Source organism: Protopterus annectens, chromosome 3.part1 (genome assembly GCF_019279795.1).
Source record: "Protopterus annectens isolate FY-2018-M chromosome 3.part1, PAN1.0, whole genome shotgun sequence".
NCBI classification, from domain to species: domain Eukaryota; kingdom Metazoa; phylum Chordata; order Ceratodontiformes; family Protopteridae; genus Protopterus; species Protopterus annectens.
Window position 1 is genome coordinate 1962813 of NC_056732.1, and position 13895 is coordinate 1976707.

The following is a 13895-nucleotide window of genomic DNA, read 5'->3' on the forward strand; positions in this document are numbered from 1 at the left end:
CCTTTGGGCCGTTTTTCAAATCATAGACCCCTTGTACACATTTTTAGGACTACATAAAAGTTTTTTTGCTTCACTTTCCTGATTATATTAAATTGTAACCCTTGTATAATCCAACACCACTTGTTAGAGTGTGTTTTAAATTTACAGTTTGGAACATTTTTCCAGTAAGTAATGAAACAAAACATATGAACCAATAATGACAAAACTGCCCAATACAGAACATTTCAACCATAAAAGGCCACTCATCTGTCATTGCAATCCACCAATATCAGTCAATACTTAGCATCTCTGCAGAGGTAAAAGTCTTCTGAATAATCCCACATTAAAGAGATCTATAACTAATGAAAAGGTTGCTTCCCTTAAAATACAACACGGTATCCGTAATCCATCTCCATGCTGTGGGAGTAGAACCCATAGCCTTCTGCATCAAAACACAAGCATGCTACCTGTTGGGCTAATAACACTACTTTAAAATTCTCTACCACAGTAGTGATACCATTTGCTAAACAAAACAGCTGCACATTGTAAACAGACTTAGCATGAGCAGCAGTAAACTCTTCTCTTGAAACTCACAATTCCTTGAAAATGCACTTGAAACTCAATTCCTTGAAAAATGCAGCTTGGTAGTTGGGATAGCATTCAGGCTCTTGTTTCCTGCAGCTAAGGTACAGGGTTTGGGCCTAAGCAAATTACTAACTACCTGCTAACCCTAACTAGGGCATTTCACCCTCTCATACACACACCTCAAGCTCTTAGTGCAAGAAATCTGAACAAAGCCTAAAATAAATAGGGACAGTTTATAAATATTGCTCTCATGAACTTAGAAAATTTCTAGAATACCAGGATTTCTGTTAATGTGCATTTGCTAAGGTTATGAAGTCTAAAAATAAAATGTATGTCATTATTTAGCAACTTCAATCCTTTTTATGACGAACAGACAAAAAATATGGGGCAGAATTCTGGACATTCTGCAAAAACCTGGACAGTTGAGAGGTATGCTACCTCCTTCTTATAAATACAGTGGATATAAAAAGTTTACACACCCCTGTTAAAATGCCAGGCTTTTGTGATATAAAAAAATGACACTACAATAAATCATTTCAAAAATGTTCCCACCTTTAATGTGACCTATAATCTGTACAATTCAGCTGAAAAACAAACAAAGCTGTTAGGGGAAAAATATAAAAAATGTACAATATGCTGGTTGCATAAGTGTGCACACCCTTAAACTAGTACTTTGTTGTGTGTGCACACCCTTAAACTAATACTTTGTTGTGTGTGCACACCCTTAAACTAATACTTTGTTGAAGCACCTTTTGATATAATTACAGCGTTCAATCTTTTTGGGTAGTCTATCAGCATGGCACATCTTGACTAGGCAATATTTACCCACTCTTCCTTGCAAAGGTGCTCCAAATCTGTCAGATTCTGAGGGCATCTCTTGTGCACAGCCCTTTTCAGGTTACCCCACAGATTTTCTACTGGATTTGGGTCTGGGCTCTGGCTGAGCCATTCCAAAACTTTAATTTTCTTCTGGTGAAGCCATTCTTTTATTGATTTGGATGTATGCTTGGGGTCATTGTCATGTTGAAAGGTGAAATTCCTTTTCATCTTCAGCTTTCTAGCAGAGGCCTGAAGGTTTTGGGCCAAAAGTGACTGGTATTTGGAACTGTTCATAATTACCTCCACCTTGACTAAAGCCCCAGTTCCAGCTGAAGAAAAGCAACCCCAAAGTATGATACTGCCACCACCATGCTTCACCATGGGGATGGTATTCTTTTGGTTATGCAAAGTGCTGTTTTTGCACCAAACATACCTTTTGGAATTGTGGCCATAAAATTCAACCTTGGTCTCATCAGACCATAACACATTTTCCCACATGCTTTTGGGAGACTTGATGTATTGTTTTGCAAATTTTAGCCGAGCCTGGATGTTTTTGTGTGTAAGAAAAGGCTTCTGTCTTGCAACCCTACCCCATAGTCCAGACACAGGGAGAATACAGGAGATAGTTGTCACATGTAGTACACAACCAGTACTTGCCAGAAATTCCTGCAGCTCCTTCAGTGTTGCTGTAGGTCTCGTCAGCCTCCCTGACCAGTTTTCATCTTGTCTTTTCGTCAATTTTGGAGGGATGTCCAGTTCTTTACAACGTCACTGCTGTCCCATATTTGTTCCACTTTTTGATGACTGTCTTCAATGTGTTCCATGGTGTATCCAATACTTTGAAAATTGTTTTTACCCTTCTCCTGACTGATACCTTTCAACAATGAGATCTCTTTGATGCTTTATAAGCTCTCTGCGAACCATGGCTTTTGCTGTAGCAGGCAACTGAGTAAATGTCAGGAAAATCCTACTAGGACAGCTGAACTTTATTTGGGGTTAATCAGAGTCTTTTTAATTGATGGCAGGTGTGTACCCAAGAAGACTGAATGCTGTAATTAAATCAGAAGGTGTCTCAACAAACTATTAGTTTAAGGGTGTGCACACATGCAACCAGCATATTGTACGGTTTAGATTCATAGGTTCATAGATTAGTACTAGGCTAACAGCAGTTGCGAGCCATTTTAAGCCTAGCCAATTATCCCTTGTGAAACTCAAACCCTGCACCTTGTGTTTGTAAGGCAAACACCTTAACCATTAAGCCACCCTTTTTTTTATTTTTTATATTTTTTCCCCAACAGATGTGTTTGTTTTTCAATTGAATTGCACAGGTTATAGGTCACATTAAAGGTGGGAAAAAGTTTTGAAATGATTTATTGTGGTCTCATTTTTTTATATCACAAAAACCTGGCATTTCAACAGGGGTGTGTAAACTTTTTATATCCACTATACACACACACACACACACACACACACACACACACACACACACACACACAGTGTAGCCAGGATTTTCAAGTTTGTACTCAACTCCCAGAATGCTGCCCTCTCAACAAGCCACACCCATATTAACACTGCTGACCAAGCCATGCTCCCTTCATTTTGCTGATCTCTGAACAGATCACTGACAAGTATTTGCCAGGATAGTAATTACTTACATGATGTATGAACATTTCATTCCAAAGGTGCATCTTTCCATAAGTCAAAAAAACAAAATACCTTTCCATTTATACTAGGATAGATCAGTTTGCCCTCCCCAAGATTACTCTTCTTCCCCTTGCAACTCATAACCCCTGTAGTGGCTCATTAGACCTCCTGTAGTGCTGCCAACTAAAGTAAAGGACTGGCAGGCTCTAGGCAACACATGCTCCGCAGTGTTGTTGTCCATAGGTGCAACATATAGTGCTCCCCACTAGGTAACACCGAAGCTGTGAGCCACAACGACCTCCCTTCCACCCAAATGGGCCACCTGGCAATGGCTGCTAACTCCCATGGCCTACACTCACACTAAGCCTTTTGGAATAGTAAACCTTACATTCCGAACAACAAATACATTTTAGCTGGGCTCAGTCATACTGCTAATGACAATAAATGAAAATATGCGCCCATGGGAGTCAATCAAGCAAAAACTAAAGCTGTTGAAATTTACATCCTTACTACCCCACTTACATTCTGTGAATCTGAAGCCTTTGCTATAAGGAAATTGGTTAAAGCAAGAAAATGATCCTAGGCCCCAGAACCAGTGGGGCTGTACATGTTCTAAGGTGCTTTTTTGGAGTTTTTTTTCTAGTCTTATGATCCAGTGATAGTCTGAAAAAAATATTGGAAAGAAATAAAAGAAATTCAAGGAAGAAATAAGCTTTGTCCAAGGCTTAATGTTCAAAGCTGACATGATACCATCCAATATGCTGAAAAGGCAACAGCTTGTAAAGGCAAAAAGCATATCTGCAAATGTAGGCTGCCTCCCTACCCTACCACAAAATGAAAACAGTCACTTTATGTATAGTCCTGTGCTGTTACATACTGAAAGAACAAAGGAAGACACTCAGGTTTGATTGTGAAAAATGTCAAAGAAAATTACCACTCTGTTCTCAGCCCCCTTGTAAGCTAGTGTAAGCGATCTCGTGTGCACATATCCGAGTAGTGCTGGTTTCTGACTATGCTGGCTACAGGACATTAGATGGGGATGGGGTCCCTCTACAAAGTGTTTCAAACTTCCACTGTACAGAATAATTTACTGCCAAGCTCTATGCATATTTAAATAGTTGCATAGACACATCTTCCCCCTCAAAAATAAATACAACACTAAATTCAAAAATAAAGCCCCATGGGCAGCATAACAAATGAAAAAAAAATGCTCATTACATTCAAAAATAAATGTAACTCTCAGAAAGCCAAAAACATTCTTACTAAACTAAACAAGGAATGTAGGACTGTGATTAAATCAGCTATAGCCTGCTATGAGGTAAAAATATAAACTCAGGTGAAAGATAACCACAAAGTATTTTTCAGCTGTGCTAGAAATCTCACAAACCATGACTGGCACTACAGTGAGCTAATAACAAATGATATGACATACTTGGACCAGAGGATAGAGCCAATCCACTGGTCAACTAATTCAGAATGAAGTTCATCCCCCCCCACCAGTCTTCCAGTATTCTCACATCAAATACCTGCATCTACAACCCCCTCAAATCTCTCAACAATTTCTGAAGTTATTACCTAAGGCCAAGACATAATGTCTATTGTGACTAGATAACATAGTAGACTGCCTTCCGGATAGTCTGAAACCTGATATGTCGTACCCCCTGCAAAGGCTATTCAATACTAATCTCAAAACAGGTTTTGTGCTGGATGAATGAAAGAATGCAACAGACATTCCCTTGTATGAAGGTGGGACTTCAACGGGCCCAACATATTCACTAAAACTAATGTCTTACAGCTTATGTCTAAACATATATCATCCAGATACAGGCACATATTTGCTCCTCTCTACTTGACACTCATTAGGCCAGTCACCGAGTATAATGCCCCTTTTGGTATATACCTGTCCAAACACTTGTCACAAGTGGATGCCATCTAACCATCAAACATTTAGGAATTATTCCAAAGAAAATCTTGCACTAATGAAAATAATTTTACTAAGGAAAATAATTTTCTTGGGTGGCAAAAGCCAGGGTACCTTTTTGGCTGGGCTTGTATAGGCCCCAGGGCCGATAGCCTAGTACCTACCTATGAACCTATGACTTATACCATGCTAACATTTCCATCCCCCAAAACCATGAGAACTCTGCTACCAGTATGCAAATTGTTTACAGAAACCCTGTACCATCATGTAAACAGCTGCACTGAGGTATCTGTACCCACAATGAATACGCAGAGAATCAACTCAAATAACAAGCCACCCTGGTAGAATCCCAATATCAACAAGTTGTATAACAAAACATTACAGTCAGGCCCCAGTGGCCTAACAGATAAGGCATTGGCCTCCTAAGCTAGGGATTGTGGGTTTGAATACCATCTGGGGTGATATAATCTGAACAGCTCAGTGGTTGTGTTGTCACCTCACAGCAAGATGTTACAAAGACATGCATCTGGAGTGTTTCTCTCTGGGCCTCAGCTGAAAATTGGCTTTATTCCAAGTCTGACTTTCCCGATAAACAAACAATAAATAACGAGATGAAAACCATGGCCAAAATTAGGAAGTGCAATACCCAGCAAGGCAAGCAACCCCTCAAACTTAATATGCTACTCAGAAATCTTATCAAGCCCATCAAAATTTGAGACAAAAATATCATCAAAGGCTTAACCACAAGGCCTTCATCAGCTTTGCTCACAATCTCAAAGGTAACACAATATTGTGCTGAACAAATTGTAAATGGAGCCACCTAAAAAGAGGATATAGCAAACCTACTGGCTGATATCAAGCACTCTAAAATCGCTGTTTAACATTAGCCTACTAATTGGCCATGCTCAGAGAATGGAGGACTGCAGCAGTTAATCCTCAGCTTGGCCTTCTATTGACCTGGATAACTACAGACCATAAATTTGACTGGTCTTGTATGTAAAGCCATGGAAAGTATTATCATGGATATTTTAAATAAAGACACAGGGAACCTGTTTTCTTATTTACTTCTACAATGATTACAGATATTGAAATAAAACAGCACAAGCACTGATAGCCATTTGCTAAACAATACAGTCTCACATTGAAAATAGACTTAGCACTCTGCCCTTGAAACTTACATTCATTGAAATGGCATGAAAACCCACACTAAAAGAAAACGCCTTTGGTAGTGAAGGATTATGTTTACCTTTGAGCTGTTTTCGAGCCATGAGCTCCTTGCACGCATTTATAGTGCCATGCACAGATGTATGTGTTCTTTGATTCGCCATTCTGATTTATTAAATTATATTCCTTGTATAATACAGCACCATTTGTTAGAATGGTGTTTTAAATTTGTAGTTATGAACATTCTTCTAGAAAGCAATGAAACAAAATGTATGAAACAATAATGATAAAGCCTGATCAAGTTAATTGACTACTCTGCCCTCCCCTTAACTAGAGCATTACACACCATACATCCATACCCCTGAACCTCTTAGCATAAGAAATCTGGACAAAGCCTAAAATAGGGACAGATTTTAAATATTGCTCTTACAGACTTAGACAGTTGCTAGAATGATAGCATTTGTCTTAGCATACATTTTCTACAGGAAATGAAGTCAAACTCAAATATATAACATTTATTTATTTCAATCCTCAGTGATTTGCCAGAAAACCACAAATATTGAGGAATAGGCCAAAAATATCAGGCAAAAATCAGGGCATACTGCAAAAATCTGGACAGTTGACAGGTATGCATACCTCTCAATCTCTAATTGCAAGAAATCTGGACAAAGCCTGAAATAATGAAGACACAATGGCCCAAAATAGGGATCATGTACCTCAACCTCTTCAAGCAAGAAATCTGGACAAAGCCAGTAGCAATGGGGGGCAAAGACCCCAAAATAGGGAAACTTTTAAAATATTGCCCTTATACACTGAGAAAGTTTATATAATTGCAGGTTTTGCATTAGCGTGAATTTTCAGAAGCATATGGAGTTTGAAACTCAAATGTCTGCCATTATTTTTTCACTTCAGTCCTCAATGGTTAACCAATAATTTGCAAGAAAACCACGAATTTTATGAGAAACGGACAAAAAGTATGAGGCAAAAATCTGGACATTCTGCAAAAATCTGCTTTGGATTTATTCAAGCCTCGATTAACAAAAAGAAAAACATACACTTGCTCCTGGATTGCTAGAACAAGATCTTCAGGATCAGCTCTGCAGTACCAACTTTGCTATGCTAGGAAGAGGCGTGCATCCCTGCGACCACCTTAAATCCACTACCGTAACATGGAGTGAACGGAACGGTTTGTTTAAATTTCCCTCCAAGTTCCAACTGCCAGGCGGAAAACACGGGGCAAGCAAGCAGCTGCTCAGCCTCAGCTGCAAATGCGGAAGTTATTAGGTCTTCTTCCTTTTTTATCTCAGGGCAAGCAGTGGAAATTAAGCAGCTCAGCTGCAAACATGGAAGTCTCTCTGTTTTTTTTATTTTTTTTTTTACTGAGGGTGAGTTGCATAGCCATAGCGAGCGGAAAATTAGTTTTTCTATTTTTTTTTCTAGCAGAAGTGGATGTGCAGACCTCTAGACATTATCATACAGACCCCCACTTCCCTGGGTTCTGCAGACCACAGTTTCAGAAGCACTGGTCTAATGTATATACATTTCAAATGTGTAAAAATATTTATGAAGAGTTAAAACACATTATATAATATCCATGTTTTTTTAATATAATTTCTAAGAGAAAAAAATGATACCCATGACTGATGTAGCACACATATAGCAAGGGAAAAATCATAAATAATAGTACACTCAAAGAGATACAATCTGTTTTAACGTTCAAATCTATACAGGAAGAATGCAGAGTCCCTGTAATCACAACTACGCAGGTAAAAGCTGCACTCGCAAGCCAAAAACACAGCATCCATGGGACCAGACAACATCCCAGGCTGCGTTTTACACAAACTTCAGAACAAACTGGCTCCTCACCTAAGTACCATGTTTAATAATAGCCTCGCATCAGGCTTTGTACCCACTGAATGGCGCACAGCAACAGTTATCCCACTCTACAAAGGGGGAGCCACCACTGATCCCGGGAACTATCGCCCTATTAGCCTGATGAGCCTGGTTTGCAAGGCCATGGAACGTATCATCATGGAACTCATAAACAAAGATATTGGTAACCTCCAAACTCTGGATCCCACCCAGTTCGGGTTTGTGAAAGGCAGATCATGCCTCCTGAAACTGATCAACTTCTTTGAGGCAGTCACCAAAGCCGTAGCTGAGGGTAAAGTGGTTCACACAGCCTATCTTGACCTCGCCAAGGGTTTCAACACCATCCCCCATTCTGGAATTATAGCTAAACTCACTAAACTAGGTATAAATCCCTATGCCACAAGATGGGTTGCCAACTGGTTCACTGACAGAACCCACATTGTAAAAGTTGTAGACTCCAAATCTGACCTCAAACCAGTGACAAATGGAGTACCACAGGGTTCAGTCCTGGGACCTCTCCTGTTTGGTATCTACTTCTCTGAAGTACAGGCTAACACAGAAGGCCTCTGGCTAACGAAGTTCGCAGATGACTGCAAACAAGAAGCCACAGCCAAGTCCCCAAATGATGTGGACATCCTACAGAAGGGCCTTGCTGAGACAGATGCCTGGTGTCAGAGCCATGGGCTCAAGCTCAATGCCAAAAAGTGGTGTCATTCCCTTTGGTAAAAACTCTGTACCCATGAACTACCACATAGGCAGCAATCTACTTAACACCAAATGTGTGATGAGACCTTGGGACCCAGGTGGACAGTAGTCTCTCCTTTGATAGTCACATCACCACTGTAGTCAGGAAGTCCTTCTACGTGGCATACCTCATCATAAAAGGGTTCTCATCCAGGAAAAGAGAGGTCATTGTTCCCCTCTACTCGACACTCATTAGACCCATTATAGAGTACAACTCCCCTTTTGGAATGTACCTCACAAGACATCTGCAGCAGCTGGAAAGGCCACAGAAGTACCTCAAAAAGGGGATTACTGGCCTCAAACAAATGCCCTACACTGACCGTCTCAAAAAATTCCAGCTTTACTCCGTAGCATATCGCCTCCTCCGAGGTGATCTCTGCCTAACATATAAAGCTATGTCAAACCCAGAGCTGTTGGACATGCTACACCTAAAGAAATCCCAATCCCTCTGAGCTACACGCTCTAGGGACCTAAACCTTGTCACCACAATAAACAGGAAATGCTGGAGGGATAGATTCCTGTCCCAGAGACTTCCCATACTCTGGAACAGGCTACCCATCTATGTCAAGCAAAGTTCTTCATTAGCACTCTTCAAGAAAAATCTTGATGAGTGGATGGGAAATAGGAAATACACCCCGGGGATCACTTCTGTGTCTCTGCTCAACAGTGGCACAGGAAAATAACTTTCTTGGGTGGTGTAAGCCAGGGAACCTTGTTGGCTAGGCTTACATAGACCCTTGGGCCAATAGCCTAGTACCTACCTATGAACCTATAAGTGTCACATACCCTAAGGAAAAAACACCATTTTAATTTTATCACACGGAGAACTTTGAACAAATAAACGTCATCCTGACATCTTGAAATATTTATCCAAAGGTGAACAGGTACAACTGATTTAACTGCCAACCAGTGCATTCAACTGAATCTAAAACAAACCAACAGCACAGAAAATACAACACAGTATCAGCAATCCATCTACATGCTCTGGGAGTAGAACCCACAAACTTCTGCATCAAAACACAAGTATGCTGTCACACTACTAACAGTGCTTTAAAAGTCTATACCACAATACCATTTGCTAAACAAACCAGGTGCACATTGTAAACAGACTTAGCATGATCAGCAGTAAACTCCTCTTCCCTTGAAGCTCACAATTCCTTGAAAATGCACTTGAAACTCAGGTCCTTGAAAAATGCAGCTTGGTAGTTGGGGTATAATTCAGGTTCTTGTTTCCTGCAGCTAAGATACAGGGTTTGAGCCTAAGCAAATTACTAACCACCTGCTAACCCTAACTAGGGCATTTCACACACACACACACACACACACACACACACACACACACACACACACACACACACACACACACACACACACACACACACACACACACACACACACACACCTCAACTACACAGTGCAAGAAATCTGGACAAAGCCTAAAATAAATAGGGACAGATTATAAATATTGCTCTCATGAACTTAGAAAATTACTAGAATAACAGGATTTGTGTTAGTATGAATTTTCTAAGGTTATGAAGTCTAAAACTCAAATGTATTTCATTTAGCAACTTCAATCCTTTTTATGAGAAACAGACAAAAATATGGGGCAAAAATTTGGACATTTTGTAAAAACCTGGACAGTTGAGGGGTATGCTATCTAACACACACACACACACACACACACACACACACACACACACACACACACACACACCTTTCTCCCTCCTCCACTACCTCTCTCTTACACACACACACACACACACACACACACACACACACACACACGCGCGCGCATGTCACAACCACACGCACACACACACATACACAATACCTCTTAGCGTAAGAAATCTGGACAAAGCCTGTCATAATGGGGGGGACAAAGGCCCAAAACTAGGGACACATTGTAAATATTGCTCATATAAACTTAGAAAGGTGATAGAAAAACAAGTTTAGCATTAGTATGAATTTTCTGAACTTAGGACATGAAGTCTAAAGCTCAAATGTCTGCCATTATTTTCTAACTTCAGTCCTCTATTTGTCAGGGATTTGCCAGAAAAACACAATTTTATTAGAAACAGACAAAAAAAATGAGGCATAAATCTGGACATTCTGCAAAAATCTGCTTTGGATTTATCCAAGCCTTGCTTAACAAACAAAATAAAAAAAAATACACTTGCTCCCTGAATTGCTAGAACAAGATCTTCAGGATCTCTTCTGCAGTACCAACTTTGCTATACTAGAGAAAGGCCCGCGTCCCTGAGACCAGCCTAAATCCACCACTGTAACATGGAGAGAACAGAACAGGTTGTTTAAATTTCTCTCCAAGTTCCAACTTCCAGGTGGAAAACACAGTTCAAGCAAGAAGCTGCTCAGCCTCGACCACAAATGCGGAAGTTATTAGGTCTTCTTCTTACTTTTTTTGACTGAGGGTGAGCTTCATAGCCAGAGTGGAAAATTAGTTTTTGTATTTATTTATTTTTTATTTTATTCTTTTGCAGAAGTGGATGCGTGGACCCCTAGAAATTATCATACGGAGCCCCAGGGTTCCACGGACAACAGTTTCGGAATCACTGGTCTAATGCATATACATTTCATAGGTTCATAGGTAGGTACTAGGCTGTTGGCCCTAGGGCCTATATAAGCCTAGCCAAAGGTACCCTGGCTTTCGCCACCCAAGAAAATGATCTTCCTGTGCCACTGTCGAGCAGAGCCACAGAAGTGATCCCCGGGGTGAATTTCCTATCTCCCATCCAATCATCAAGATTTTTCTTGAACAGTGCTAATGAGGAGCTTTGTTTGATATAGATAGGTAGTTTGTTCCAGAGTACTGGAAGTCTCTGGGACAGGAATCTATCCCTCCAGCATGTTCTGTTTATTGTGGTGATGAGGTTTAAGTCCCTAGAGCGTGTAGCTCTTAGGGATTAGGATTTCTATAAGTGGAGCATGTCTAAAAGCTCTGGGTTTGACATAGCTTTGTGTGTTAGGCAGAGATCGCCTCTGAGTAGGCGATATGCAACTGAGTAAAGCTGCAGTTTTTTGAGACAGTCTGCATAGGGCATCTCTTTGAGGCTGGTAATCCTCTTTGTGAGGTATTTCTGTGGCCTTTCCAGTTGTTGTAGATGTCTTGTGAGGTACATACCAAAAGGGGCATTGTACTCTATAATGGGTCTAATGAGTGACGAGTAGAGGGGAACAATAACCTCTTTTTTCCTGGATGAGAAACCTTTTGTGATGAGGTGTGCCACATAGAAGGATTTCCTGACTACTGTGGCGATGTGATTATCAAAGGAGAGACTACTGTCCACCTGTGTCCCAAGGTCTCTTATCACACTTTCGGTGTTAAGTAGACTACCACCTATGTGGTAGTTCATAGGTACTGAGTTTTTACCAAAAGGAATGACAATGCACTTTTTGGCATTGAGCTTGAGGCCATGGCTTTGACACCAGGCATCTGTCTCAACAAGGCCCTTTTGTAGGATGTCCACATCTTTTGGAGTTTTGATTATGGCTCCTAGTTTGCAGTCATCTGCAAACTTCATTAGCCAAAGACCTTCTGTGTTGGCCTGTACTTCAGAGAAGTAGATTCCAAACAGGAGAGGACCCAGGACTGAACCCTGTGGTACTCCACTTGTCACTGGTCTGAAGCTGGATTTGGAGTCTGCTACTTTCACAGTGTGGGTTCTGTCAGTGAGCCAGTTGGCAACCCATCTTGTGACATAGGGATTTATATACAATCAAATGTTTAAAAATACATATGAAGCATTATAACAAGTTATATGATATCCATGGATGTTTTAATATAATTTCTACATGAGAAAAAATGATACCCATGACTGATGTAGCACACATAGCAAGGGAAAAATCATAAATAATAGTACACTCAAAGAGATACCATCTGTTTTAATGTGTGTCACATACCCTAAGGAAAAAACACCATTATAAATTCATCATTAGAGCACTTTTGAACATCTTTAAATATTTATCCAAAGGTGAACAGGTAAAACTGATGTACCTGCCAACCAGTGCATTCACCTGAATCTAAAACAAATAAATAGCACAGACTCAATGAGTTGTCTAATAACAGGTGCTCTGCCTGTGCACTAAAACGGCAGCAACATTAATTGTAGCCAAAGCGGCATTATTTTGTTATTCATACAACTGAACAGGTCTTATGTCCTGACCTTTATACCAACAGACAAATGTCAGCAAAGTGCATCAACCATCTGGTTCCAACACTCACCATGCAGACACTTAACCTTTGGAAATGGCAGAATCTTAAACTTCCATTTGCCATGCTACTTCAGGTAGCCCAACAAACTTTCTATTACTAATGTTCTTCCCCTAAAAAACGTACAAACAAAGTTCCATGTCCTCATCCTCCTGGATCTCTATAAATGAAACAATTCCAGCTCATCACTTTCCCTTTTCTAGTGTCGACCAATTATTCTTTGCTCACATAATGCAACGACTGAGGCAATCCTTTCAGTACAGCCGTTGCTGATTAAGCAGACAAACAGCTGCACCCCTATGAGGACAGCTTAAGAACTGCTTGGAATGATAACTTATACCAAAGATTGCACTACTGACATTAGTTTTATCTCATAAAAACTGTGTTCTTTGTTGCAGAACATTATCCAGTAAATCATGAATCACCATCACCAGTCCCTATTTAATTGTATTTTTTTTAACTGTCCACCACAGCTGTGACACCACCTGCTCCTTTTCCTACCAAATCAAAAACCTGCACCAAAATCATTCTTGGTCAACCATACTGATTATGGCAATGTATTGGGATTTTCTACCTCCATAGACTTTTAGAAATGACTGTCCATTGTGCCATTTTATTTTCCATGAACCCTCTCCTTACAAAACTCCACTCAGTTGTAAACTGCTCCTTCCTGCTTTATCCTCCAAGATAACCAATTTCTGATTATTATAAACAATTTGCTTGCTTAACTAAAAGGACTTCACACTTCAGCTATACTTTGTTTTAGTAGAACGACATGGTACTATAGTGCTCCTTTAAAAATCCCTGTACAATGCAGTTGTTTAACACAGTGATTCAGAATCCCAAATACTACTTTCATCTGCTGTCTCAATACTTCTAGAGCACATCCACCTCTGAGTTCAACAGCTTTATTACTTGTCAGCAGTTGCCAACTTCACA

The 13895-nt window shown here is 40.2% G+C and overlaps 1 protein-coding gene across 7 annotated transcripts in view; it reads right to left on the bottom strand.

The window, feature by feature from the left end:
- Positions 1 to 13895, bottom strand: part of GLCCI1 (glucocorticoid induced 1) — a 1677723-nt gene that overhangs the window by 1598171 nt on the left and 65657 nt on the right. The window lies entirely within an intron of this gene.